Raw genomic sequence first — 27213 nt, 5'->3', positions numbered from 1 at the left:
GTGAGATTAAACCAAACTCTACCAGGCACTTATATGATGGTCTTAATAAGAGTTGCTGGATATTTATATTTCTTTTCCTATCTTATCCTGTGCAGCCTAATCTACCCATTGCTCCACAGCACCCACACCAGAGAGGAACAGAAGGGCATGGGTGCAGCATGACAAAAGAACAGGTTTATATCAATACCATGTCACGGAACTGAAATCCTTCCAGGCTGTTTCAGTCTTCTGTGGATATAATTCATAGCTCCAACATGTCCTGAGCTGAGGTAGAAGAATATTTTATTGAGAACAGAAAATTTCCTTGTAATTAATAGAGTAGATCCAGATTGTCCCTAGATATTGCTTTCTCATGCCCAGATGACTGTCTCCATTTCCTTAAAGAACGCAATATAGCGTCCCTTCCCTTGGCACTGGACATTCCCGTTGAAGAGTCGCCATGCAGTGTGGTCCCTTCATCCTCCTGTCTCTCATCGTGGGCCTTTTCGCACCCTGGCCTGAGCTGCTGGGCATCTCTGCGTCAGATACAGGTATGAGCTCTCTCTCCTCTTACAACTTCTAAATCTTATGTGTATCATGGCTGTACCTCCCCCTGTTTCTCTCCAATTCTTTAACCTGCCTCTCTACATAGGGTTGCCCCCTTCCATAAGGCCCAAGTGATGTGGAGCTTGCTTTCTTGTAGGCAACACATGCACCCAATTATATTGATCATGCTATGGGAGTTTGAGGAGCTTGTGTGCCTACAAAGATTCCCTGGGCTGACTTTGCCCAGTGAGTGAACATGTGACCTTGAAAGGAGCTCCATGGATTCTCCATGGTGGCTCAAAATGAAGAGCTGTGGAGTTGTATCCAACATATTTCTACTCAGAGTAGATCCATTCAAATAGATGACTCTAAGTTAAACACGACAATTCATTTCAATGCCTCTATGCCAAGTATGACAACGTTGTATACCAGCTGTGGTCCTTGCTTGGGATCAGTGTCAGCACCTGGATTTCTTAGAAGTTGCTGGCATTCTAGCACCCTGCCCAAGGCCACAGTAGATCAGTGATACTCTGGTTGTTCTGTGAGTCACTCTTTAAACTTTACACTATGTTCCCGGGGAAGCAACATTCTGGGAACTACAGTGGTACCTCGGGTTAAGTACTTAATTCATTCTGGAGGTCTGTTCTTAACCTGAAACTGTTCTTAACCTGAAGCACCACTTTAGCTAATGGGGCCTCCTGCTGCTGCCACACCACCGGAGCACGATTTCTGTTCTCATCCTGAAGCAAAGTTCTTAACCCGGGGTACTATTTCTGGGTTAGCGGAGTCTGTAACCTGAAGCATATGTAACCTGAAGCGTATGGAACCCGAAGTACCACTGTATCAGATTTGGAGTAGACCTACCCTTGAATAGTCTGATCTCTCTCTTCAGCAATCTTTGCCAACTAAGCTCAGGGCTCAGGGTGTGGACATAGGAGTCTTGTTCATGGTTAGTGTTGACTTCTGGCATCCTCAGGAATATGTGTTGTTTCACTACGCCAGCCAAGATACCTTGCAGGTGGTACTCACCAGAGTGGCAGAGAGCGGCATGTTGTTTGGCCCATATTGTTTTGTGTGATTTTTGGTTCATAGATAGACAACTTGGCTTCTTCCAGAAGTCTTGGATTTCAGTTTCCCAGCTGACACCCAATGCTAAACTATTGAGATCAGGAAAGTGACTCTCAGCTAGAACTGGATAGAGCCCAGTGGTGAGAATGTAAGGTTATTAAAAGCTTCTGGGTAATGATCTATAATGAACTGAAGAAAATGTTTAAACTAACTTTTGTTAAAAAACCTGAAGCTTTTTACTAGAACTGATAGGAATTGAACTCCCCAAAGAAGATAAGAAAATATTTTTGTATGCTACAACAGCTGCCCAAATATTGTTAGGCCAAAGATAGACGGACGAAAAGGTAGCAACGAAAGAAGAATGGCAAATCAAGCTAATGGACTATGCAGAAATGGCAAAATTAAGGGCAAAGCTCAGAGACTATGACAATGAGAAGTTTAAAAAAGGGTGGGAATCGTTTATTATTTATGTGCAAAAATACTGTAAACAGGTTGATACATATAAGTAAAGCATTTAAGTAAATGCTTGCAACTAGCAGAAAATTAGATAAAATTAAGAGAAATAATAATTGAAAAGGTTTAAGAATGGATATGCAGAAGAACTTAGTTAATATAAGGAACCAGAAGAGGTTATGGAGGGAAGTCCAGAGATTTAGGGAATCTCAAAGAGAAGGTTTGTGAAAACATATTTGTATAAATTTAGATCTGGTAGAAATGTGAGTTAATTACTGTTTTTATTTGTGAGGTGGAGTCACATGGTCAATGTCATTGCTTTCTGTGTTTCAGACTTTGATATAATGTTTATATGAGGCTTGCATTTCTTTGCTTTTACCCACCAGATGGTCTACCTGATATATGCAAACTCCCTAAGAAAGAAGGAATGTGCAAAGCAAATATGCCACGTTTTTTCTTTAGTATAAGAACCATGCAGTGTCAGCAGTTCATTTATGGTGGATGTCAAGCGAATGGAAATAACTTTCCGAATGAAAATGAATGCTATCAGCAAAGTCCAGTTCTTTAACCCACCTCTGTACTTAGGGCTGCCCCCCTCCTTAAGGTCCAAGGGACTTGGAACTTGATTTTTCCCAAGCAACAAATATGCCCACTTATATTGATATTTATATAACAGTTGGAGGCCCAAGCAACAACCTGAATTTGCCCAGTGAGCAATTACATCAGCTTGATCAAATCTGGATCTTTAAAGGAGCTCCATGGCTTCTCCATGGCTTGGTGGCTTAAATCTGTGGTGGCTCAAGATGAAGACATGTGGGGTTGTAACCAACGACGGTTCACTCAGAGTAGATCCATTCAAAGAGATGACTCTATATGTTAAACAAGACAATTAATTCCAATGCATTTTTGGATAGTTGAATTTCATGACATGGAATCCTCAGAAATATGCTGGCATTCTAGCACTCTGCCCAAGACCATAGAAGACCAGTGATACTCTGTTTGTTCTGTGAGTCACGCTTTTAAACTTTATACTATGTTCACAGGGAAGCAAATTTCTGGGAATGCTCAGATTTGGAGTAAACCTACCCTGGAAAAGTCTGATCTCTCTCTTCAGCAATCTTTGCCAACTAAGCTCAAATCAGCCATGGTTCAGGGTGTGGACATTTGAGCTTTGTTCATGGTTAGTGTTGACTTCTGGCATCCTCAGGAATATCGTGCTGTGTCACTGCACCAGCCAAGATACCTTGCAGGTGGTACTCACCAGAGTGGCAGAGAGCAGCATGATGTTTGGCCCATATTGGTACTGGCCCTTGCCCAGTAAAGGACGCAAGAGAGTTCCTGTGCTTAAGACCAAAAGCCAGTGGCCCTTTCTTCATACACGCGGATGGCTCTCACCTGTTAAAGCACCAGTTTACGAGGGTTATGCGCAAGGCAATCGCTGCCATAGGGCTCCCATCTGAGGAGTACGCCACACATTCTTTCTGCATCGGGGCTGCAACCACTGCTGTGCACATGGGTTTACCAGCGGAGAGGATAATGGATATGGGACGGTGGAACTCGAACGCTTACAGGGGATACATCCGGAAACCATGCTAATGTTCCCTCCCCATCAGCCAGTCACTGCATCAGCCAAGATACCTTGCAGGTGGTACTCACGAGAGTGGCAGAGAGCAGCATGATGTTTGGCCCATATTGGTTTTGGTACAATGACTCCTAAGAGGCACAATGTGGATCTCTTTGGGAAACTCTCAGATTTGGAATCAACTTATCCTTGGCTCTGCTGCTCCCTTCAGTTATCTGTCTCAGCCTGTTCAAAGGACTGGATCAGAGCTTTTATGGAATCCTGCTCTTCTCAATACAGGATCTGTGGTTTTATTTTGTTTTTGGTTTTTGGTCACTGGGTAGACAACTTGGCTTCTTCCAGAAGTCTTGGATTTCAGTTTCCCAGCTGACACACAATGCTAAACTATTGAGAAGAGGAAAGTAACTCTCAGCTGGAACTGGACACAACCCTATCCTGCTTCATTCAGCCAGATGCTGAATAACCAAATTATAGCACCGGAAGAGAAGTTTTTTGTTTTTGTGGGGTGGTGATGGTGGTCATCTAGCCCAAAGTTGAAGCAACCTCATACTTTCCATTTGAAGTAACTTTTATCTAGACAGAGTAGCTCCTGACTATTCTTGTTAAACTTTTTCCTCAGAACAAACTATATCCCTTTATAATCTTGGCCCCTCTATTCTCCTTGGTGACTCTCCAGTTTGTCAATCTCATTCTTAATATTTGGCTTTCAGAAGTGGACACAGCCCTAACATTCTTCACTCAGCCAAATGCTGAACCACTGAATTATAGCACTGGAAGAGAATTTGGGATTTGTTGAGTCTAAAGTTGTGGCAAGCTCATACTTTCCATCTGAGTTGGAATGTTCCTATAGGTTTGTAGGATTTCAGGGTGATGGTCTGTCAACCCTTTCTCTTACCATATATCTCAGTGGTCTGAGTTAGCTCTGTAGCCCCAAGCCCCAAGAGATTTCCACTCAAATTTACTATGGTGGTAATTATGCTAAATCCATTTAAAGGGCTACGGAGAAATCACAACAAGCACCGAAGTTTCAACTGGGCTGCTGGTCTGTTACCATAACTATTAGATCCCCATTCAGAAGTTCCTCATTGTATACTTAGGAGGGCTATCTTCAGGACTCACATGGTCAATGTCGTTGCTTTCTGTGTTTCAGACTTTGATATAATGTTTATATGAGACTTGCCTTTCTTTTCTTTTACCCACCAGATACTCTACCTGATATATGCAAACTCCCTGTAAGTATAGGAAGCTGCAGAAGTAGTATTCCACGTTTTTTCTTCAATACTGAAACCATGAAGTGTGAGCAGTTCATTTTCGGTGGATGTGAACCGAATGCAAATAACTTTTTGAAGTATGCTTCTTGCTATCAGGAATGTGGACGCTTTGGTAAGAACAAATAACTTGCTGTTGTAGGGTAGGAGCTGTGAACATTTGGGGCCAAATGGGCACATTTCAAAATTTGAGAAACTCTGATGGGTGCATGTCCCCTTTTCTTGAAAACATGAAAGGCCTCCAAGTACAATATTATTATCTCTCTCTCCAAAGCCCTCCATACAAACCCAGAAAGGCAGCATCCTCTCCCCTTAAAACCTAAACACAACTGAACCAAAAGCATTGTTTGAAATGATTTTTGGTACATTTTACATATTGCATATTGGGTTAAGTACTTAATTCGTTCTGGAGGTCCGTCCTTAACCTGAAACTGTTCTTAACCTGAAGCACCACTTTAGCTAATGGGGCCTCCCTTGGCTGCCACGCCGCCAAAGCAAGATTTCTGATCTCATCCTGAAGCAAAGTTCTTAACCCGAGGTACTATTTCTGGGTTAGCGGAGTCTGTAACCTGAAGCGTATGTAACCTGAAGCGTATGTAACCTGAGGTACCACTGTACTCAATAACAGCCGAACTCAATGTCTGTTTTCAGCTGCTTTTTGACTGACCAGTCTTCTCCAATAGAAGATAAACCATACAGAATACAGTAACATCAACTTCAGTATAGCTGCAAATAATATCATATATTTTATGATGTGCTGCAACGTAAGTATCTTTCCAGCTTTTCAAACTGACAAATCTAAAGTACTGAGCTTACTCTCAGGCAGCCATGGCCAGACTCCAGAAGGGATTCTTCCTTCAGCCAAAAAATATCTGACGGGGCTGGTGCAAAATCTAGCCACTCCCTGTCTCCATGGCTCTTTAGTGCAACTCCAGGGCATGGGCAGATAGCAACAGATTGCAATTGCATGAACTGCAACTCCTGTGCAGAGTTCCAAAGGAAAAACACACACTAAGGCAGCAGAATTCTTCAGTTATAGTTTACTGAGGTTTAAAAGCGTACAGGATCTTACTGGATCCCCAGTAAAGTCCCCAAACTTCAGCTCCTAAGACCTCCTCCAGTTACAGAAGCAAAGAAACAGACAGTATAACAGAAAGCATAGAAAGAGACACAGAACTGCTCTGTAGGCAGGAAATATATCATCTGCCTCTGAGCGCTGACCATGAGCCCCACAGACTCACGAGATAAACAACTGCTGCAAGCTTGTATTTGAGAACATTCAAGAAAGTTCTGCACCCATAAAACTCATAATGCTTGACGATATCATCCCTTGAAAGGAAAATGAACAATGGCATCTGTTTCTGAAGGAAGGTCTGCTCACCTCTTATCACCTTGAGTCGCTCCTGAGATATACTGTGTCTTGTGCTTTTACCTTCTTAATGCTGCACCTTTGCTGTGGGCTGCCCTGGGCTCTCTGGGAAAGGAAGGGGGACGGGGGGGATATAATTCTTCTTCTTCTTCTTCTTCTTTGTATCATTTGATCCACCACAAAGATTCTCTCTTTCTTCCACAGTAGTGAAAGAGGAGTAATATTTTGGCATCCTCAAAAATGCCCCCTGCTCATGTGAAAGAAGACAGCAGCTAAATTCCAGGTGTCCTGCCAATCTACAGATGTCCTTCCATTCACCTCAGCTGAATATTCTGAATAAGTGCAACAGTAGTTCAGCATCCTCTGTATTCTGGTTCTTGAGTATGGGGTTTTGTCCACATTAATTCATCTGCTATTAAATCCACATTAATGCTGTTAAGTGTCTTCTATGGCTTACTATTTCTTTGTGGGGAGCTTAAGGGTGCTGAGAGTGGTTAGGAGAGCCCACACTGAGAAATAATCTTGAGAGCCCTTAAGCAACTCCATGTCCCAGGATTCTTTGTGGAAAGGGCTTGGTGGTGACAAAGAATGAGGACATAATGCCTGCTGGACATTCTCAGTGCCAGCACTTGGAATTCTTGGGGAGATGCTGGCTTTGGAACAGCTTACTTCCAGACATACTCATGTGGTCATCCAGAGATTAAATAAGAATCTTTTCCAGCCAAGTCAAGACTGTTCTTTTTCTCTGGCTGAATTAAAAATGGAATAAATGGTTCCAAATCTATTCCCCCGCCATGAGGTATGTGTGTATGACATATTGCATGAACTTCATGTTTGCATTGACACTGAGAGTCTGTGGACCAACCTTCACCAATCTGAGCTGGTAGGGGCTGGTGGGAGTTGTAGTTCAATACATCTGCAGGGCACCAAGTTGGCAAACACTGCTGTCGACCGTAAGCACTCTTATGATCTGTTCTCAGGCCTCGCTATATGCAGTTGAGAGAAAATAAAAAACCGGAAGAAAGCCTTAAACTTTGCATGACCAAAGATCAGGTTTGTATCAACATCATATCACGGAACTGAAACATTTGAGAGTTCCAATGTGTCCCTATTTGATGTGGAAGAATACTTTAATGAGAACAGGAAATTACATTGGAATCATCAGAGTAGATCCAGAGTGTCCCTAGAGATTGGTAATTCATTTTTTCATGCCCAATTGATGGGCTCCATTTCCTTGAAGAACATGAAATAGCAACTAGGATCCCTTCCCCTGGCACGGGACATTCTTATCAAAGAGTCGCCATGCAGTGTGGTCCTTTCATCCTCCTGTTTCTCATTGTGGGTCTTTTCGCACCCTGGCCTGAGCTGCTGGGCATCTGTGCCTTGGATACAGGCATAATAATAATAATAATAATAATAATAATAGTAGTAATAATTTTATTTATATCCCGCCCTCCCCAGCCGAAGCCGGACTCAGGGCGGCTAACAACACTAAAATAGTGCAACATTCTAAAAGCATTAGAAAATTTAATTAAAATCAAAGTTGATGGCAACCATAAACTAAAGTTCTATAAAGATTGCCAAAAGAGGAAGTCAGGCTGTGCCCTGACCAAAGGCCTGGTGGAACAGCTCTGTCTTGCAAGTCCTGCAGGGCCCTTGTCTCTTGTGACAGAGCGTTCCACCAGGTTGGAGCCGCAGCCGAAAAAGCCCTGGCTCTAATTGAGGCCAGCCTAACCTCTCTGTGGCCTGGGAACGTCAAGATGTTTTCATTTGAAGACTGTAAGTTCCTCTGTGGGGCATATCAGGAGAGGCGGTCCCATAGGTAGGAGGGTCCAAGGCTGTATAGGGCTTTGAAGGTTAAAACCAGCACCTTAAACCTGATCCTGTACTCCACTGGGAGCCAGTGCAGCTGGTATAGCAGCGGATGAATGTGACCTCGCAGCGAGGATCCCGTAAGGAGTCTCGCCGCGGCGTTCTGCACTCGCTGGAGTTTCTGGGTCAGTCTCAAGGGCAGCCCCACGTAGAGCGAGTTACAATAATCTAGTCTGGAGGTGACCGTCGCATGGATCACAGTGGCTAGGTCAGGGCGAGAGAGGTAAGGAGCCAACTGCTTGGCTTGGCGGAGATGAAAAAATGCCGCCTTTGTTATAGCTGCAATCTGCGCCTCCATGGAGAGGGAGGTATCGAAGATTACACCCAAACTCTTAACGGACAGTGCTGGCACTAATTGCACCCCCGCAAGAGATGGGAGTTGCCCCCTCAATCCCATATCATCCCGTTCCAGCCAGAGGACCTCTGTCTTCGAAAGATTTAACTTCAACCGGCTCCCACGTAACCATCCAGCCACAGCTTCCAAACATCTGATCAGTGTGTCTGGGGCCGAGTCAGGATGGCCATCCATCAACAGATAGAGTTGGGTGTCATCAGCATACTGATGGCAGCCCAGCCCAAAACTCCGGACAAGCTGGGCGAGGGGGCGCACCCTGAAGCACTCCACACACCAAGGAGTGGCGCGATGACAATTCCCCCCCCAAGCGCCACCCTCTGTCCCTGACCAGAGAGAAACGAGCGCATCTTTTGTGTATCATGGCTTTACCTCCCCCATCTCTTTCCAGTTCTTTAACCCACCTCTCTACTTAGGGCTGCCCCCCTCCTTAAGGTCAAAGGGACTTGGAACTTGAATTTTCCCAAGCAACAAATATGCCCACTTATATTGATATTTCTATAACAGTTGGAGGCCCAGGCAACAACCTGAATTTGCCCAGTGAGCAATTACGTGCGCTTGATCAAATCTGGATCTTCAAAGGAGCTCCATGGCTTGGTGGCTTAAATCTGTGGTGGCTCAAGATGAAGACATGTGGGGTTGTAACCAATGACGGTTCACTCAGAGTAGATCCATTCAAATAGATGACTCTATAAGTTAAACAAGGCAATTAATTCCAATGCATTTTTGGATAGTTGAATTTCATGACATGGAATCCTCAGAAATATGCTGGCATTCTAGCACTCTGCCCAAGACCATAGTAGACCAGTGATACTCTGGTTGTTCTGTGAGTCACTATTTAAACTTTATACTATGTTCCCAGGGAAGCAAAATCCTGGGAATACTCAGATTTGGAGTAACCCTACCCTTGAATAGTCTGATCTCTCTCTTCATCAATCTTTGCCAACTAAGCTCAAATCAGCCATGGTTCAGGGTGTGGACATATGAGCTTTGTTCTTGGTTAGTGTTGACTTCTGGCATCCTCAGGAATATGGTGTTGTGTCACTGCACCAGCCAAGATACCTTGCAGGTGGTACTCACCAGAGTGGCAGAGAGCAGCATGATGTTTGGCCTGTACTGGTACTGGCCCTTGCCCAGTAAAGGACGCAAGAGAGTTCCTGTGCTTAAGACCAAAAGCCAGTGGCCCTTTCTTCATACACGCGGATGGCTCTCACCTGTCAAAGCACCAGTTCACGAGGGTTATGCGCAAGGCAATTGCTGCCATAGGGCTCCCATCTGAGGAGTACGCCGCACATTCTTTCTGCATCAGGGCTGCAACCACTGCTGTGCACATGGGTTTACCAGCGGAGAGGATAATGGATATGGGACGGTGGAACTCGAACGCTTACAGGGGATACATCCGGAAACCATGCTAACGTTCCCTCCCCATCAGCCCCCTGACCCGGCTCTCTTACTCTTTTATTTTCCGGTGTCGGGGCGGTGCGTCTGTGGATCATCGGCCACAGCATTGTCCACTGGGCGAGATTGCGTGCAGTCACCAGGGGCTGGGGCGGCGATCTGCAGCTCCCAAACAATGTTGAAGTTTCCTGGATCGCTCGTCGTGGAATGCGTTGGGAGGAATTCTTCCCAGCAGTAACAAAAAGAATTGCCGTTGAAGGCCTACCGAAGGCGGTTGTTATCCAACTAGGCGAGAACGACCTAGCTTACAGAAAGGGGGGTGGACTTAATGTGGCATATCTTCAACGACCTGGGGGAGTTACGGGCCTCCTATCCGAATCTATTTTCTGGTCATCTTTGCTTGAGAGGCACTTTTGGAGGGATTCCAAAAATCCTGTGGCTGTGAATAGAGCCAGGAGGATCCTAGAACGCTCGGTGGCACGTAGAGTGGCAGCGATGGGTGGGCGGGTCATTGAGCACCCAGGCATCCAGTTTAGCAAGGAGGCCCTCTACCGCGGGGATGGCATGCATCTCTTCGATGCTGGTAACGATATTTGGCTTGCTGACATTTTCCAGGGGATCAGGGATTGGTTACAGGTCTGAGGGTATTGGCAGCGAGCCTGGCTTGTGTGGCGGTTAGGCATTGGCAGGGGTATTATTATGCAAATGAGTTGGGGGGGGGGAGGAACTCCATCACCTCCCCCAAATGTTGAAGGGTAGTTCGTTAAAGGACTCCGGGTGGTGTCACCTCGTCCGAAACCTACGGAGGCTAGGGCCTAAGGCGCGCTCCTGAGTGGTAACCCCTCGGGGAGCGCCTAGGGATGTGCATATCGGGGGCTCCCCCTGTTGGTGCTTAACCCTTCCCGGTTTTATACCGGTTAGTCTGATAGGGGCAATGTCTAAAGCCAATACTGCTCTTAACTGTAATCAATAAAGTTGTGGCCATTTTTCGCCCATTAACCTAAATTCTGGTGTCCTGTGTCTTTATTTATTCCATCTGTGGGAGGGGGCGGGAATCGCCACGCAATCAACATTTCTCTTCTCCTCCCCCTGTCCAATGCCTGCTATTCCAGCTTTACAACCTCTTCTACATTCCTAAAACGTTAGTGCAAAAAAACCCCAAACCACAGACAAATCTGAGGTTGGTTTTTTTTAGTACAATACTTTGAGCATCTGCAGTTTCATAATTTCAACTCAGTTAAATTATAACACCAGCACGAGCACAGGAATAAAATGGGGTTCGCTTCTCCTGGCCTGATGCTGATGGGAGACCTGTTTGCTGCTGCCCGCATTATCTGCCACTCTCTAGGCTTCCAGACCCTCCAAATGTCCCTATTTTCCAGGAACAGTCCTGGATTTACAGAAGCCATCCCAGTTCTGATCCCAGAATGTCCTGCTTTATGCTTAAAGGTAAAGGTAAAGGGACCCCTGACCATTAGGTCCAGTCGTGAACGACTCTGAGGTTGTGGCACTCATCTCGCTTTATTACTGAAGCAGTCAGTTAAGGTTTCTGGTACACAGCACACTCTACATGAAATATAAGGGGAAAATGGGGAAATGGTGCTCTCTGCTACCACATTCTCTCAACTGCAGTATTATTTAATAAGTGTTGGCGAGAGATTCTCCACACCCCATATCTTCTTACTTGTTCATCAAAGTGCATCTATTCCAGGATGACAGAGATGAGGAACATTTGCTTCCTGTCCTTAGGCACTCTGGGTGATAAACCTGAGGGCCTGGGAAAGAGAAACAGGGGCTTAGCTGGGAAAGGTCAGAGCATTACTTTCTCCACCCACAGATTCCCATCCCTATGGCACTTTCTGAGACAGTGAGCTGCAACACGGTTTAAGCAGTACAGCCGTGGGAGCTTATTATTTCAAGTAAGACTGTATGTCAATGCAAACATGGAGTTCATGCAATATGTTATATACATATACCTCATGGCGGGGGAATAGATTTGGAACCATTTATTCCATTTTTAATTCAGCCAGAGAAAAAGAACAGTCTTGCTTAAGGGCTCTCGAAATTATTTCTCAGTGTGGCCTCTCCTAACCACTCTCGGCACCCTTAAAAAACTAGGGTTCCTGGTACTCTTTGGGGGAAGCCAGGACTGGCAACATGGTACAAGTCTGTTTTAGATGTCTAGTGTGGGTGTGACCACAGACTCCTAATGGGGAGGGGGTGTAACGTGTGAATGCTTGCTGTCCAACTGTGTTGCTCCCCCTGTGCTTTTTATCCACACATTCCAGGTGGGTGGTGAGTTACAGACTGCACCACCACTCCACTCTGGCTTTCATAGCTGAAGTGGTTGGTGCACACGCCTTTATACAGTTCTCACAAGCCATCGATTCCATAAGAACTAGCCCAGGCTACTTTGCAGTACTTTCTTTCCTTCATTGTGTTCACCCTAGATGTCAGCACCTATCCATACCTGGAAACTATAAGCTCACATCATGGCAGTAGAAAGGGTTATGCTGTTCTTAAAATTAAAGCTGAATTAAAATCCCTCCCAGGGCACTTCCAGATGAAGACAAATGCCCTTTGGGAGGGTGGTTCCCATGACCAGGAGATACGCAAGGCAGCTCTGGAGGGTTTGCCCAGGTGTCCTTTGCATCTAGGATTTCCTTTTGACAGCTCTGCCTGATTGGCCAGCTATGGCTGCTCCTGGACAGGGAAAGTCTGGCCGCATGTTGGTAACCTTGAGGCTGGATTACAGCAATGTGATGTATGTGGGGCTGCCCTTCGGCCTCATTTGAAAGCTCCAGTTGGTGCAAAAGGGTGACACAATTGTTAAAAGGTCTACACTGGCTGTGCATCTACTGCCGAGCCAAGTTCATTGTCTTTGTATTAAGGTAATCTACAAGTCCAAAATACCTAAGGGCAGCCTAACATCTCATCTGTCAGCTCAAACACTTAGATCATCTGGAGGAGCATCATGTCTTGGTGAGGCTCATCTGACAACAAGAATCCAAACCTTTAGCGATTTGCCCAGTCCTAAGGACTGCTCAGCCAACAGAGATTCAGCAGGTTGTGAATCTTTAAAGGCCTGCTGAAAACATTTTTACTTAATATGTATATGTAGATAATGTAAATCACTTTGATACTTAGAAGATATAGCAGCCTATAAATATTTTTGTAACTAAAATCATCTAAGCTCCCCACAAATAAATAGTAAGCCATAGAAGACACTTAACAGCATTAATGTGGATTTAATAGCAGATGAATTAATGTGGACAAAACCCCATACTCAAGAACCAGAATACAGAGGATGCTGAACTACTGTTGCACTTATTCAGAATATTCAGCTGAGGTGAATGGAAGGACATCTGTCGATTGGCAGAACACCTGGAATTTAGCTGTTGTCTTCTTTCACATGAGCAGGGGGCATTTTTGAGGATGCCAAAATATTACTCCTTTTTCACTACTGTGGAAGAAAGAGAGAATCTTTGTGGTGGATCAAATGATACAAAGAAGAAGAAGGAGGAGGAGGAGGAGCGGGAGGAGGAGGAGGAGAAGGAGAAGAAAGAAGACGAAGAAGAAGAAGAATTATATCCCCCCGTCCCCCTTCCTCTCCCAGAGAGCCCAGGGCAGCCCACAGCAAAGGTGCAGCATTAGGAAGAAGGTAAAAGCACAGGACACAGTATATCTCAGGAGCGACTCAAGGTGATAAGAGGTGAGCAGATCTTCCTTCAGAAACAGATGCCATTGTTCATTTTCCTTTCAAGGGATGATATCGTCAAGCATTGTGAGTTTTATGGGTGCAGAACTTTCTTAAATGTTCTCCCATACAAGCTTGCAGCAGTTGTTTATCTCGTGAGTCTGTGGGGCTCATGGTCAAAGCTCAGAGGCAGATGATATATTTCCTGCCTACTGAGCAGTTCTGTGTCTCTTTCTATGCTTTCTGTTATACTGTCTGTTTCTTTGCTTCTGTAACTGGATGAGGTCTTAGGAGGTGAACCCGAGGTACCACTGTACTTAACCCGAGGTACCACTGTAATGGTACACATTATTTTATTTTAATTGATTTTTATCTTCTCAGACATTCTGTTTGTCATTGTGCTAAGATACCTTAAGAAAAGTAAGCCAAAGGCTTTTTGACCATAAGTCTTATTCAGTGGTCTCAAATAAAATTTGCAACATGTAAAATGTACCAAAAATCCCTTCAAACAATGCTTTTTGTTCAGTTGTGTTTAGGTTTTAAGGGGAGAGGATGCTGCCTTTCTGGGTTTGTATGCAGGGGTTTGGTGAGAGAGATAATTATATTGTACTTGGAGGCCTTTCATGTTTTCAAGAAAAGGGGACATGCACCCATCAGAGTTTCTCAAATATTGAAATGTGCCCATTTGCCCACAAAACATTTGCCCTAAAAGTTATTTGTTCTTACCAAAGCGTCCACATTTCTGATAGCATTCATTTTCATTCAGAAAGTTATTTGCATTCTCTTTACAGCCACCGAAAATGAACTCCTCACACTTCTGGGTTTCAACATTGAAAAAAAAGCGTGGAAAACTTGCTCTGCATCTTCCTACTTTCTTTGGGAGTTTGCATATATCAGGTAGACCATCTGGTGGGTACAAACAAAGAAAGGCAAGCCTCATATAAACATTATATCAAAGTCTGAAACACAGAAAGCAATGACATTGACCATGTGACTCCACCTCACAAATAAAAACAGTAATTAACTCACATTTCTACCAGATCTAAATTTATACAAATATGTTTTCACAAACCTTCTCTTTGAGATTCCCTAAATCTCTGGACTTCCCTCCATACCCTCTTCTGGTTCCTTATATTAACTAAGTTCTTCTGCATATCCATTCTTAAACCTTTTCAATTATTATTTCCCTTAATTTTATCTAATTTTCTGCTAGTTGCAAGCATTTACTTAAATGCTTTACTTATATGTATCAACCTGTTTACAGTATTTTTGCACATAAATAATAAACGATTCCCACTCTTTTTTAAACTTCTCATTGTCATAGTCTCTGAGCTTTGCCCTTAATTTTGCCATTTCTGCATAGTCCATTAGCTTGATTTGCCATTCTTCTTTCGTTGCTATCTTTTCATCCTTCTATTTTGGGCTAACAATATTTGGGCAGCTGTTGTAGCATATAAAAATATTTTCTTATCTTCTTCGGGGAGTTCAGTTCCTATCAGTCCTAGTAAAGAAGCTTCAGGTTTTTTAACAAAAGTTTGTTTAAACATTTTCTTCAGTTCATTATAGATCATTACCCAGAAGCTTTTAACAACCTTACATCCCCACCACTGGGCTGTATCCAGTTCTAGCTGAGAGTCACTTTCCTGTTCTCAATGGTTTAGCATTGGGTGTCAGCTGGGAAACTGAAATCCAAGACTTCTGGAAGAAGCCAAGTTGTCTATCTATGAACCAAAAATCAAACAAAAAAACCTCACAAAATAAAACTACAGATTTTGTATTGAGAATAGCATGATTCCATAAAAGCTCTGTGCCTGTCCTTTGAGCTGGCTGAGACAGATAACTGAAGGGAGTGGCAGAGCCAATGATAATTTGATTCCAAATCTGAGTTTCCCAAAGAGACCCAGGTTGTGTCTCATAGGAGTCATTGTGCCAAATCCAATATGGGCCAAACAACATGCCGCTCTCTGCCACTCTGGTGAGTACCACCTGCAAGGTATCTTGGCTGGCGTAGTGCAACAACACATATTCCTGAGGATGCCAGAAGTCAACACTAACCATGAACAAGACTCCTATGTCCACACCCTGAGCCCTGAGCTTAGTTGGCAAAGATTGCTGAAGAGAGAGATCAGACTATTCAAGGGTAGGTGTACTCCAAATCTGATACAGTGGTACTTCGGGTTCCATACGCTTCAGGTTATATACGCTTCAGGTTACAGACTCTGCTAACCCAGAAATAGTACCTCGGGTTAAGAACTTTGCTTCAGGATGAGAACAGAAATCGTGCTCCGGTGGTGCGGCAGCAGCAGGGGGCCCCATTAGCAAAAGTGGTGCTTCAGATTAAGAACAGTTTCAGGGTAAGAACGGACCTCCGGAACGAATTAAGTACTTAACCCAAGGTACCACTGTAGTTCCCCCAATGTTGCTTCCCCGGGAACATAGTGTAAAGTTTAAAGAGTGACTCACAGAACAACCAGAGTATCACTGATCTACTGTGGCCTTGGGCAGGGTGCTAGAATGCCAGCAACTTCTGAGAATTCCAGGTGCTGACACTGATCCCAAGCAAGGACCACAGCTGGTATACAACGTTGTCATACTTGGCATAGAGGCATTGAAATGAATTGTCGTGTTTAACTTAGAGTCATCTATTTGAATGGATCTACTCTGAGTAGAAATATGTTGGATACAACTCCATAGCTCTTCATTTTGAGCCACCATGGAGAATCCATTGAGCTCCTTTCAAGGTCACATGTTCACTCACTGGGCAAAGTCAGCCCAGGGAATCTTTGTAGGCACACAAGCTCCTCAAACTCCCATGGCGTGACCAATATAATTGGGTGCATGTGTTGCCTACAAGAAAGCAAGCTCCACATCACTTGGGCCTTATAGAAGGGGGCAACCCTATGTAGAGAGGCAGGTTAAGAATTGCAGAAAAATAGGGGGAGGTACAGCCATGAAACACATAAGATTTCGAAGTTGTAAGAGGAGGGAGAGCTTATACCTGTATCTGACGCAGAGATGCCCAGCAGCTCAGGCCAGGGTGCGAAAAGGCCCACGATGAGAGGCAGGAGGATGAAGGGACCACACTGCATGGCGACTCTTCAATGGGACTGTCCAGTACCAAGGGAAGGGACGCTATATTGTGTTCTTTAAGGAAATGGAAACAGTCATCTCGGCACGGGAAAGCAATATCTAGGGACAATCTGTATCTACTCTATTATTTACAAGGTAATTTTCTGTTCTCAATAAAGTATTCTTCTACCTCAGCTCAGGATATGTTGGAGCTATGAATTATATCCACAGAAGACTGAAACATCCTGGAAGGATTTCAGTTCCGTGAAATGGTATTGATGTAGACCTGTTCTTCTGTCGTGCAGGGCCCATGCCCTTCTGTTCCTCTCTGAGGTGGGTGCTGTGGAGTAATGGGTAGATTAGGCAAGACAGGATAAGATAGGAAAAGAAATATAAATATCCAGCCACTCTTATTAAGACCATCATATAAGTGCCTGCTACATTCAGCTTTTATTTTAGCAATAAAGTTTGGTTTATTCTCACCACGTCTCAGATTTGGCTAAGCCAGTGGTTTTCAACCAATGTGCCATGGCACCCTGGGGTGCTTTGAATGATAGTCAGAGTACCCCGGGCAACACTGGCCTCTGTCCCTCTTTCCTTCTTTCCCTTCTCTGATGCCCTCTCACATCTCTGCCTCCCAAAGGCTTCTACAGCTGTTCATTGCAGCAGCCCTGGCTACAAACTCCCCAGGCAAATGGTGCCTCTGGAGCTGGCTAAGCTATCAATTCTGTGAAAAAGTGGCATCAGAGTTTATAAATTAGCAGGAGAATGACAGTTCTTAGGAGATTGTTAAGGTGTTGGATACCCAGAGCTTGGTGCACCATAAAACGGGGGCGTGGGGGCGAGCAGTGAGTAAAATTAAAGTTTCCTCTTGCTCCTACATGGTGAGCTTGGGCTGGGAAGGGTACGACAGGGTTCAGTTTTGGGGGAACACTGTGAAAGGAAGAGCGGTATTTTACTGAGGAATGGTATGAAAGTCAGTGTTATAGAAAAAACCTGCTCCTTTACCCTTATGGGGTATCCAAGAGCCCATATAGAGTCCTTAAGAACAGATTTACGGTGTATCAATACCATGTCACGGAACTGAAATCCTTCCAGGCTGTTTCATTGTTCTGTGGATATAATTCATAGCTCCAACATGTCCTGAGCTGAGATAGAAGAATATTTTATTGAGAACAGAAAATTTCCTTGTAATTAATAGAGTAGATCCAGATCGTCCCTAGATATTGCTTTTTCATGCCCAGATGACGGCTTCCATTTCCTTAAAGAACACAATATTTTTTTTGGAAGCCTCCCAGAGTGGCTGAGACAACAAAAGCATATTATGTTAGCAAAGGTGTTTGGTTTTTTTGTATGTTTTAATAATAATAATAATACATTTTATTTGTATCCCACCCTCCCTGGCCAAAGCCAGGCTCAGAGTGTCTTACATGATATAAATAAGACAATATGCATAATACAATATGCAAATAAAATAGCATTCAACATTCATTACAATAACATAGAATAATATTTTGTATGTTAAATGGTATAGTTTAATTATGGAGAAGTGATAGGAAACTGAGCACAGCCTTATTGTAATACTGTACATTGTTCCTGATGTTATAAGAATCCTATGGTCCCAAATATAAAATAAATATTCATAAATGTACAAGGAAACACATACATAAGTATATAAACCATATGTCTGAAATAGCCAGCCCCAGAGGACCATTTGGCTGGGGAGTTTGTAGCCAGGGCTGCTGCAATGAACAACCGTGTTAGCCTTTGGGAGGCAGAGACGTGAGAGGGCATCAGAGAAGGGAAAGAAGGAAAGAGGGACAGAGGCCAGTGTTGCCCGGAGTACTCTGACTATCATTCCCGGCACCCCAGGGTGCCATGGCAAACTGGTTGAAAACCACTGGCTTAGCCAAATCTGAGACGTTGTGAGAATAAACCAAACTTTATTGCTACAATAAAAGCTGAATGTAGCAGGCACTTATATGATGGTCTTAATAAGAGTGGCTGGAATTACAGAAATATCAGTCTGCTCTCAATAGTGGGGAAACTGTATGCCCGCTTCCTGCTGAACAGACTTATCCAATGGTCCGAAGAGAAAAAATTAATTGGGCCCGAACAAGCTGGATTCCCCCCAAAACAGTCAACAATTAATCATATTCTAATTTTACAGCATCTTGCCTGGAAATATTCCACCCCAAAGGGTGGCCAACTCTGTGTGGCATTCATTGACCTAAAGGCAGCATTCGATAGTATCCCCAGGAGCATCCTCTGGGAAAAACTCACCCGCTGGGGCATCGACAGAAGGCTTCTCTGGCTAATAATCAAACTCCATGAGAACTCAGCGGCTAGAGTGAGATTCACCCCGGAGGGTGATCTCACCAATTCAATTCCCATTAACAGAGGTGTCCGACAGGGTTGTATATTGGCTCCATTCCTGTTCAATTTGTTCATAAGCGACATGAGGACTCCCCTAATAGAGGCTCAAGAAAGGATTCATGCATCACGCCTAGCACTTTATCGCTGCCCTTTGTTACTATATGCGGATGACGCAGTCATCCTTTCCTTTTCTAGAGTAGGTCTCAGGAGGGCCTTAAAATTTTTTGGATCATATTGTAACGCAAATTCCCTTACAATTAATTATGGAAAATCTAAGATCCTAATTTTCTCAAAGAGCCGGAAACTCCATAATTGGAAAATTGATGGGAGAGTCATCGAACAAGTCTATAAATTCCAATATTTGGGAGTTTGGTTACAACATAACCTTAGATGGAAGGCCCATGTAGCCTATGTTACAAATAGAGACAAAGCTATCTCCTTGGCGATCTTGCGATTCTTCTTCACCGATGGGGCCCTTCATATCCCATCGGCGTTGAAAGTCTTCAAGGCCAAGGTGATTCCGACAATTGCTTATGCCATCTCAATTTGGGGGACTTTTGTCAACCTATCTCACCTAGAGGTTATTCAAAATCAGTTTTTAAGAGGGATATTGAAACTGCCCAACTGTGTAAGTAATACAGTGTTACGCATGGAACTTAACACTGTATTCCTGGAAAACGCTCTATGGAAGCACATACTTTGTCACTGGTTATCTCTATGGCACAATCTCCCAAACTTGTACTTGATACAATGTATGTGGAGAGATGATTTTCAGAGCCCTTGGGTAAAAAATTTACAGCTGAAAATTACGGCAATGGGAATCTCCCCATCCAAATTACTAGAGCAGGACATAGTTCCAGCTAAAAGAACAGTAACCTGTAAACTAGAGGAGATGGACTTGCAGCAGAAAATGGTCTTGGGCAATGGTACCTGCTCACCTCTAAACCTTGGTTTATTACCCCTCTTAAGGCTCCCAAACTATTTGAATTCCTTAACTTCTTTGGCTCATAGATATGCCTTTGTAAAGGCAAGATTCAACACCTTCCCATCGAACGTGCTGAGAAATAGATTCTCCAATGGACAGATATCGCTCTTATGTGATTGTAATTGTGGGGCACCGGAATCGTTGCATCACATAATTCCTGATTGTGCTTGTCACTTATCGGCCAGGAGCAAGTTCCTTGCTCAATATCTAAAGGGAATTGCCGATGATACGACTGAAGCCAAACTGAGATATCTATTAAATGATGATGACCTCCTAAGATCACTCATGGTTGCCAGATTCTTGATCAGCGTCCTATCCCTAAAGAAGAGAAACGGACTCCTGTGTGGCTCGGATAATCCCTTTAAACCATGATCTATGTTTTAGGATGTAATTAGGTGATATCACCATTGATGTCTTCTATTAATTTATGAGCAGAGGGCAATGTTTATGTTACAAATTTATTGTAATGTATGATGTTGGTCTTTTGTTTTTGTTTTGCTTTGGTTCTTGTCTGTTTTTTGTAAGTTTTGGCGGATTTAAATTTGGAGGTTCAAGTACATTATGGTGGTATGGGAAACTGTCGTGTGATGGGCCAATGGCCATAATAAAGATCAATCCAATCCAATTTATATTTCTTTTCCTATCTTATCCTGTCCAGCCTAATCTACCCATTACTCCACGGCACCCACATCAGAGAGGAACAGAAGGGCATGGGCGCTGCATGACAAAAAAACAGGTTTATATCAATACCATGTCACGGAACTGAAATCCTTCCAGGCTGTTTCATTCTTCTGTGGATATAATTCATAGCTCCAACATGTCCTAAGCTGAGGTAGAATACTTTATTGAGAACAGAAAATTACCTTGTAAATAATAGAGTAGATACAGATTGTCCCTAGATATTGCTCTTTCATGCTCAGATGACTGCCTCGATTTCCTTAAAGAACACAATATAGCGTCCCTTGGCACTGGACATTCCCATTGAAGAGTCGCCATGCAGTGTGGTCCCTTCATCCTCCTGTCTCTCATCGTGGGCCTTTTCGTACCCTGGCCTGAGCTGCTGGGCATCTCTGCGTCAGATACAGGTATGAGCTCTCTCTCCTCTTACAACTTCTAAATCTTATGTGTATCATGGCTGTACCTCCCCCTATTTCTCTCCAATTCTTTAACCTGCCTCTCTACATAGGGTTGCCCCCTTCCATAAGGCCCAAGTGATGTGAAGCTTGCTTTCTTGTAGGCAACACATGCACCCAATTATATTGATCACGCTATGGGAGTTTGAGGAGCTTGTGTGTCTACAAAGATTCCCTGGGCTGACTTTGCCCAGTGAGTGAACATGTGACCTTGAAATGAGCTCAATGGATTCTCCATGGTGGCTCAAAATGAAGAGCTATGGAGTTGTATCCAACATATTTCTACTCAGAGTAGATCCATTCAAATAGATGACTCTAAGTTAAACACGACAATTCATTTCAATGCCTCTATGCCAAGTATGACAACGTTGTATACCAGCTGTGGTCCTTGCTTGGGATCAGTGTCAGCACCTGGAATTCTCAGAAGTTGCTGGCATTCTAGCACCCTGCCCAAGGCCACAGTAGATCAGTGATACTCTGGTTGTTCTGTGAGTCACTCTTTAAACTTTACACTATGTTCCCGGGGAAGCAACATTCTGGGAACTACAGTGGTACATTGGGTTAAATACTTAATTCCTTCCGGAGGTCTGTTCTTAACCTGAAACTTTTCTTAACCTGTAGCACCACTTTAGCTAATGGGGCCTCCTGCTGCTGCCGCACCGCCGGAGCACGATTTCTGTTCTCATCCTGAAGCAAAGTTCTTAACCCGGGGTACTATTTCTGGGTTAGCAGAGTCTGTAACCCGAAGCGTATGTAACCTGAAGCATATGGAACCCGAAGTACCACTGTATCAGATTTGGAGTACACCTACCCTTGAATAGTCTGATCTCTCTCTTCAGCAATCTTTGCCAACTAAGCTCAGGGCTCAGGGTGTGGACATAGGAGTCTTGTTCATGGTTAGTGCTGACTTCTGACATCCTCAGGAATATGTGTTGTTTCACTACGCCAGCCAACATACCTTGCAGGTGGTACTCACCAGAGTGGCAGAGAGCGGCATGGTGTTTGGCCCATATTGCATTTGGCACAATGACTCCTATGAGGCACAACCTGAGTCTCTTTGGGAAACTCAGATTTGGAAGCAAATTATCATTGGCTCTGCCTCTCCCTTCAGTTATCTGTCTCAGCCAGCTCAAAGGACAGGCACAGAGCTTTTATGGAATCATGCTATTCTCAATACAAGATCTGTAGTTTTATTTTGTGAGGTTTTTTTATTTGATTTTTGGTTCATAGATAGACAACTTGGCTTCTTCCAGAAGTCTTGGATTTCAGTTTCCCAGCTGACACCCAATGCTAAACCATTGAGAACAGGAAAGTGACTCTCAGCTAGAACTGGATACAGCCCAGTGGTGGGGATGTAAGGTTGTTAAAAGCTTCTGGGTAATGATCTATAATGAACTGAAGAAAATGTTTAAACAAACTTTTGTTAAAAAACCTGAAGCTTCTTTACTAGGACTGATAGGAACTGAACTCCCCGAAGAAGATAAGAAAATATTTTTATATGCTACAACAGCTGCCCAAATATTGTTAGCCCAAAATAGAAGGATGAAAAGATAGCAACGAAAGAAGAATGGCAAATCAAGCTAATGGACTATGCAGAAATGGCAAAATTAATGGCAAAGCTCAGAGACTCTGACAATGAGAAGTTTAAAAAAGAGTGGGAATCGTTTATTATTTATGTGCAAAAATACTGTAAACAGGTTGATACATATAAGTAAAGCATTTAAGTAAATGCTTGCACCTAGCAGAAAATTAGATAAAATTAAGGGAAATAATAATTGAAAAGGTCTAAGAATGGATATGCAGAAGAACTTAGTTAATATAAGGAACCAGAAGAGGGTATGGAGGGAAGTCCAGAGATTTAGGGAATCTCAAAGAGAAGGTTTGTGAAAACATATTTGTATAAATTTAGATCTGGTAGAAATGTGAGTTAATTACTGTTTTTATTTGTGAGGTGGAGTCACATGGTCAATGTCATTGCTTTCTGTGTTTCAGACTTTGATATAATGTTTATATGAGGCTTGCCTTTCTTTGCTTTTACCCACCAGATGATATATCTGATATATGCAAACGCCCTAAGAATGTAGGAAGATGCGCAGCACGTTTACCACGGTTTTTCTTCAATATTGAAACACTGAAGTGTGAGGAGTTCATTTTCAGTGGCTGTGGCAATAATGTAAATAACTTTCTGACAGAAAGTCAATGCTATCAGGAATGTGGACGCTTTGGTAAGAAGAACTAACTTGCTGTTGCAGGGCAGGAGCTGTGAACATTTTGGGGCAAATGGGCACATTTCATAAATTGAGAAACTCTGATGGGTGCATGTCCCCTTTTCTTGAAAACATGAAAGGCCTCCAAGTACAATATTATTATCTCTCTCTCCAAACCCCTCCATACAAACCCAGAAAGGCAGCATCCTCTCCCCTTAAAACCTAAACACAACTGAACAAAAAGCATTGTTTGAAATGATTTTTGGTACATTTTACATATTGCAAATTTTACTTGAGACCACTGAACAAGACTTATGGTCAAAAAGCCTTTGGCTTACTTTTCTCAAGGTATCTTAGCACAATGACAAACAGAATGTCTGAGAAGATAAAAATCAATTAAAATAAAATAATGTGTACCATTACAGTGGTACCTCGGGTTAAGTACTTAATTCATTCCAGTGGTCCGTTCTTAACCTGAAACTGTTTTTAACCTGAAGCACCACTTTAGCTAATGGGGCCTCCCTCGGCTACCACGCCGCCAAAGCAAGATTTCTGATCTCATCCTGAAGCAAAGTTCTTAACCCGAGGTACTATTTCTGGGTTAGTGGAGTCTGTAACCAGAGGCATCTGTAACCGGAAGCGTATGGAACCTGAGGTACCACTGTACTCAATAACAGCCGAACTCAATGTCTGTTCTCAGTTGCTTTTTGACTGACCAGTCTTCTCCAGTAGAAGATAAACCATACAGAATACAGTAACATCAACTTCAGTATAGCTGCAAATAATATCATATATTATATGATGTGCTGCATCATAAGTATCTTTCCAGGTTTTCAAACTGAGAAATCTAAAGTACTGAGCTTACTCTCAGGTAGCCATGGCCAGACTCCAGAAGGGATTCTTCCTTCAGGGCTGGTGCAAAATCTAGCCACTCCCTGTCTCCATGGCTCTTTAGCGCAACTCCAGGGCATGGGCAGATAGCAACAGAGTTGCAATTGCATGAACTGCAACTCCCATGCAGAGTTCCAAAGGAAAAACACACACTAAGGCAGCAGAATTCTTCAGTTATAGTTTACTGAGGTTTAAAAGCGTACAGGATCTTACTGGATCCCCAGTAAAGTCCCCAAACTGCTCTTTAGGCAGGAAATATATCATCTGCCTCTGAGCGTTGACCATGAGCCCCACAGACTCACGAGATAAACAACTGCTGCAAGCTTGTATGGGAGAACATTCAAGAAAGTTCTGCACCCATAAAACTCACAATGCTTGACGATATCATCCCTTGAAAGGAAAATGAACAATGGCATCTGTTTCTGAAGGAAGATCTGCTCACCTCTTATCACCTTGAGTCGCTCCTGAGATATACTGTGTCCTGTGCTTTTACCTTCTTCCTAATGCTGCACCTTTGCTGTGGCTCTCTGGGAGAGGAAGGGGAACGGGGGGATAGAATTCTTCTTCTTCTTCTTCTTCTTATTCTTCTTCTTTCTTCTCCTTCTCCCCCTCCTCCCCCTCCTCCTCCTCCTCCTTCTTCTTTGTATCATTTGGTCCACCACAAAGATTCTCTCTTTCTTCCACTGTAGTGAAAGACCAGTAATATTTTGGCATCCTCAAAAATGCCCCCTGCTCATGTGAAAGAAGACAACAGCTAAATTCCAGATGTCCTGCCAATCGACAGATGTCCTTCCATTCACCTCAGCAGAATATTCTGAATAAGTGCAACAGTAGTTCAGCATGCTCTGTATTCTGGTTCTTGAGTATGGGGTTTTGTCCACATTAATTCATCTGCTATTAAATCCACATTAATGCTGTTAAGTGTCTTCTATGGCTTACTATTTCTTTGTGGGGAGCTTAGATGATTTTAGTTACAAAAATATTTATAGGCCGCTATATCTTCTAAGTATCAAAGTGATTTACATTATCTACATATACATATTAAGTAAAAATGTTTTCAGCAGGCCTTTAAAGATTCACAACCTGCTGAATCTCTGTTGGCTGAGCAGTCCTTAGGACTGGGCAAATCGCTAAAGGTTTGGATTCTTGTTGTCAGATGAGCCTCACCAAGACATGATGCTCCTCCAGATGATCTAAGTGTTTGAGCTGACAGATGAGATGTTAGGCTGCCCTTAGGTATTTTGGACTTGTAGATTACCTTAATACAAAGACAATGAACTTGGCTCGGTAGTAGATGCACAGCCAGTGTAGACCTTTTAACAATTGTGTCACCCTTTTGCACCAACTGGAGCTTTGAAATGAGACCGAAGGGCAGCCCCACATACATCACATTGCTGTAATCCAGCCTCAAGGTTACCAACATGCGGCCAGACTTTCCCTGTCCAGGAGCAGCCATAGCTGGCCAATCAGGCAGAGCTGTCGAAAGGAAATCCTAGATGCAAAGGACACCTGGGCAAACCCTCCAGAGCTGCCTTGCGTATCTCCTGGTCATGGGAACCACCCTCCCAAAGGGCATTTGTCTTCATCTGGAAGTGCCCTGGGAGGGATTTTAATTCAGCTTTAATTTTAAGAACAGCATAACACTTTCTACTGCCATGATGTGAGCTTACAGTTTCCAGGTATGGATAGGTGCTGACATCTAGGGTGAACACACTGAAGGAAAGAAAGTACTGCAAAGTAGCCTGGGCTAGTTCTTATGGAATCGATGGCTTGTGAGAACTGTATAAAGGCGTGTGCACCAACCACTTCAGCTATGAAAGCCAGAGTGGAGTGGTGGTGCAGTCTGTAACTCACCACCCACCTGGAATGTGTGGATAAAAAGCACAGGGGGAGCAACACAGTTGGACAGCAAGCATTCACACGTTACACCCCCTCCCCATTAGGAGTCTGTGGTCACACCCACACTAGACATCTAAAACAGACTTGTACCATGTTGCCAGTCCTGGCTTCCCCCAAAGAGTACCAGGAACCCTAGTTTTTTAAGGGTGCCGAGAGTGGTTAGGAGAGCCCACACTGAGAAATAATTTCGAGAGCCCTTAAGCAACTCCATGTCCCAGGATTCTTTGTGGAAAGGGCTTGGTGGTGACAAAGAATGAGGACATAATGCCTGCTGGACATTCTCAGTGTCAGCACTTGGAATTCTTGGGGAGATGCTGGCATCAGAACAGCTTACAGTGGTACCTCGGGTTAAGTACTTAATTCGTTCCGGAGGTCCATACTTAACCTGAAACTGTTCTTAACCTGAAGCACCACTTTAGCTAATAGGGCCTCCCGCTGCTGCTGCGCCGCCGGAGCACGATTTCTGTTCTCATCATGAAGCAAAGTTCATAACCTGAAACACTATTTCTGGGTTAGCAGAGTATGTAAGCTGAAGCGTATGTAACCTGAGGTACCACTGTACTTCCAGACATGCTCATGTGGCCATCCAGAGATTAAATAACAATCTTTTCCAGCCAAGTCAAGACTGTTCTTTTTCTCTGGCTGAATTAAAAATGGAATAAATGGTTCCAAATCTATCCCCCCGCTATGAGGTATGTGTGTACAACATATTGCATGAACTTCATGTTTGCATTGACATTGAGAGTCTGTGGACCAACCTTCACCAATCTGAGCTGGCAGGGGCTGGTGGGAGTTTAGTTCAATACATCTGCAGGGCACCAAGTTGGCAAACACTGCTGTCGACCGTAAGCACTCTTTATGATCTGTTCTCAGGCCTTGCTATATGCAGTTGAAAGAAAAGAAAAAACCGGAAGAAGGCCATAAACTTTGCATGACCAAAGATCAGATTTACTTGTTCATCAAAGTGCTCTATTCCTTGGTGATTTCATGTAGGCTGGGCACATCAACTGAATCCATTGCCACCACTGAGCATTGTTTTCTGTCCTGAATTCGGAAGCTGATCAGACGC

The 27213-nt window shown here is 43.6% G+C and overlaps 1 long non-coding RNA gene across 1 annotated transcript; it reads right to left on the bottom strand.

Moving 5' to 3' along the window:
* Positions 1-437: 437 nt before the first annotated feature.
* LOC310832261 lies at positions 438-27213 on the bottom strand. The gene is made up of 3 exons (XR_014558218.1): positions 27097-27213; positions 9017-9178; positions 438-515 (listed from the first exon to the last, which is right to left on the bottom strand). It is a non-coding gene; the product is annotated as an uncharacterized lncRNA (long non-coding RNA).

Source organism: Podarcis gaigeae, assembly GCF_964106915.1.
Source record: "Podarcis gaigeae genome assembly, chromosome: 15".
Taxonomy (NCBI): domain Eukaryota; kingdom Metazoa; phylum Chordata; class Lepidosauria; order Squamata; family Lacertidae; genus Podarcis; species Podarcis gaigeae.
This window is presented reverse-complemented; position numbering and strand designations above follow the sequence as displayed.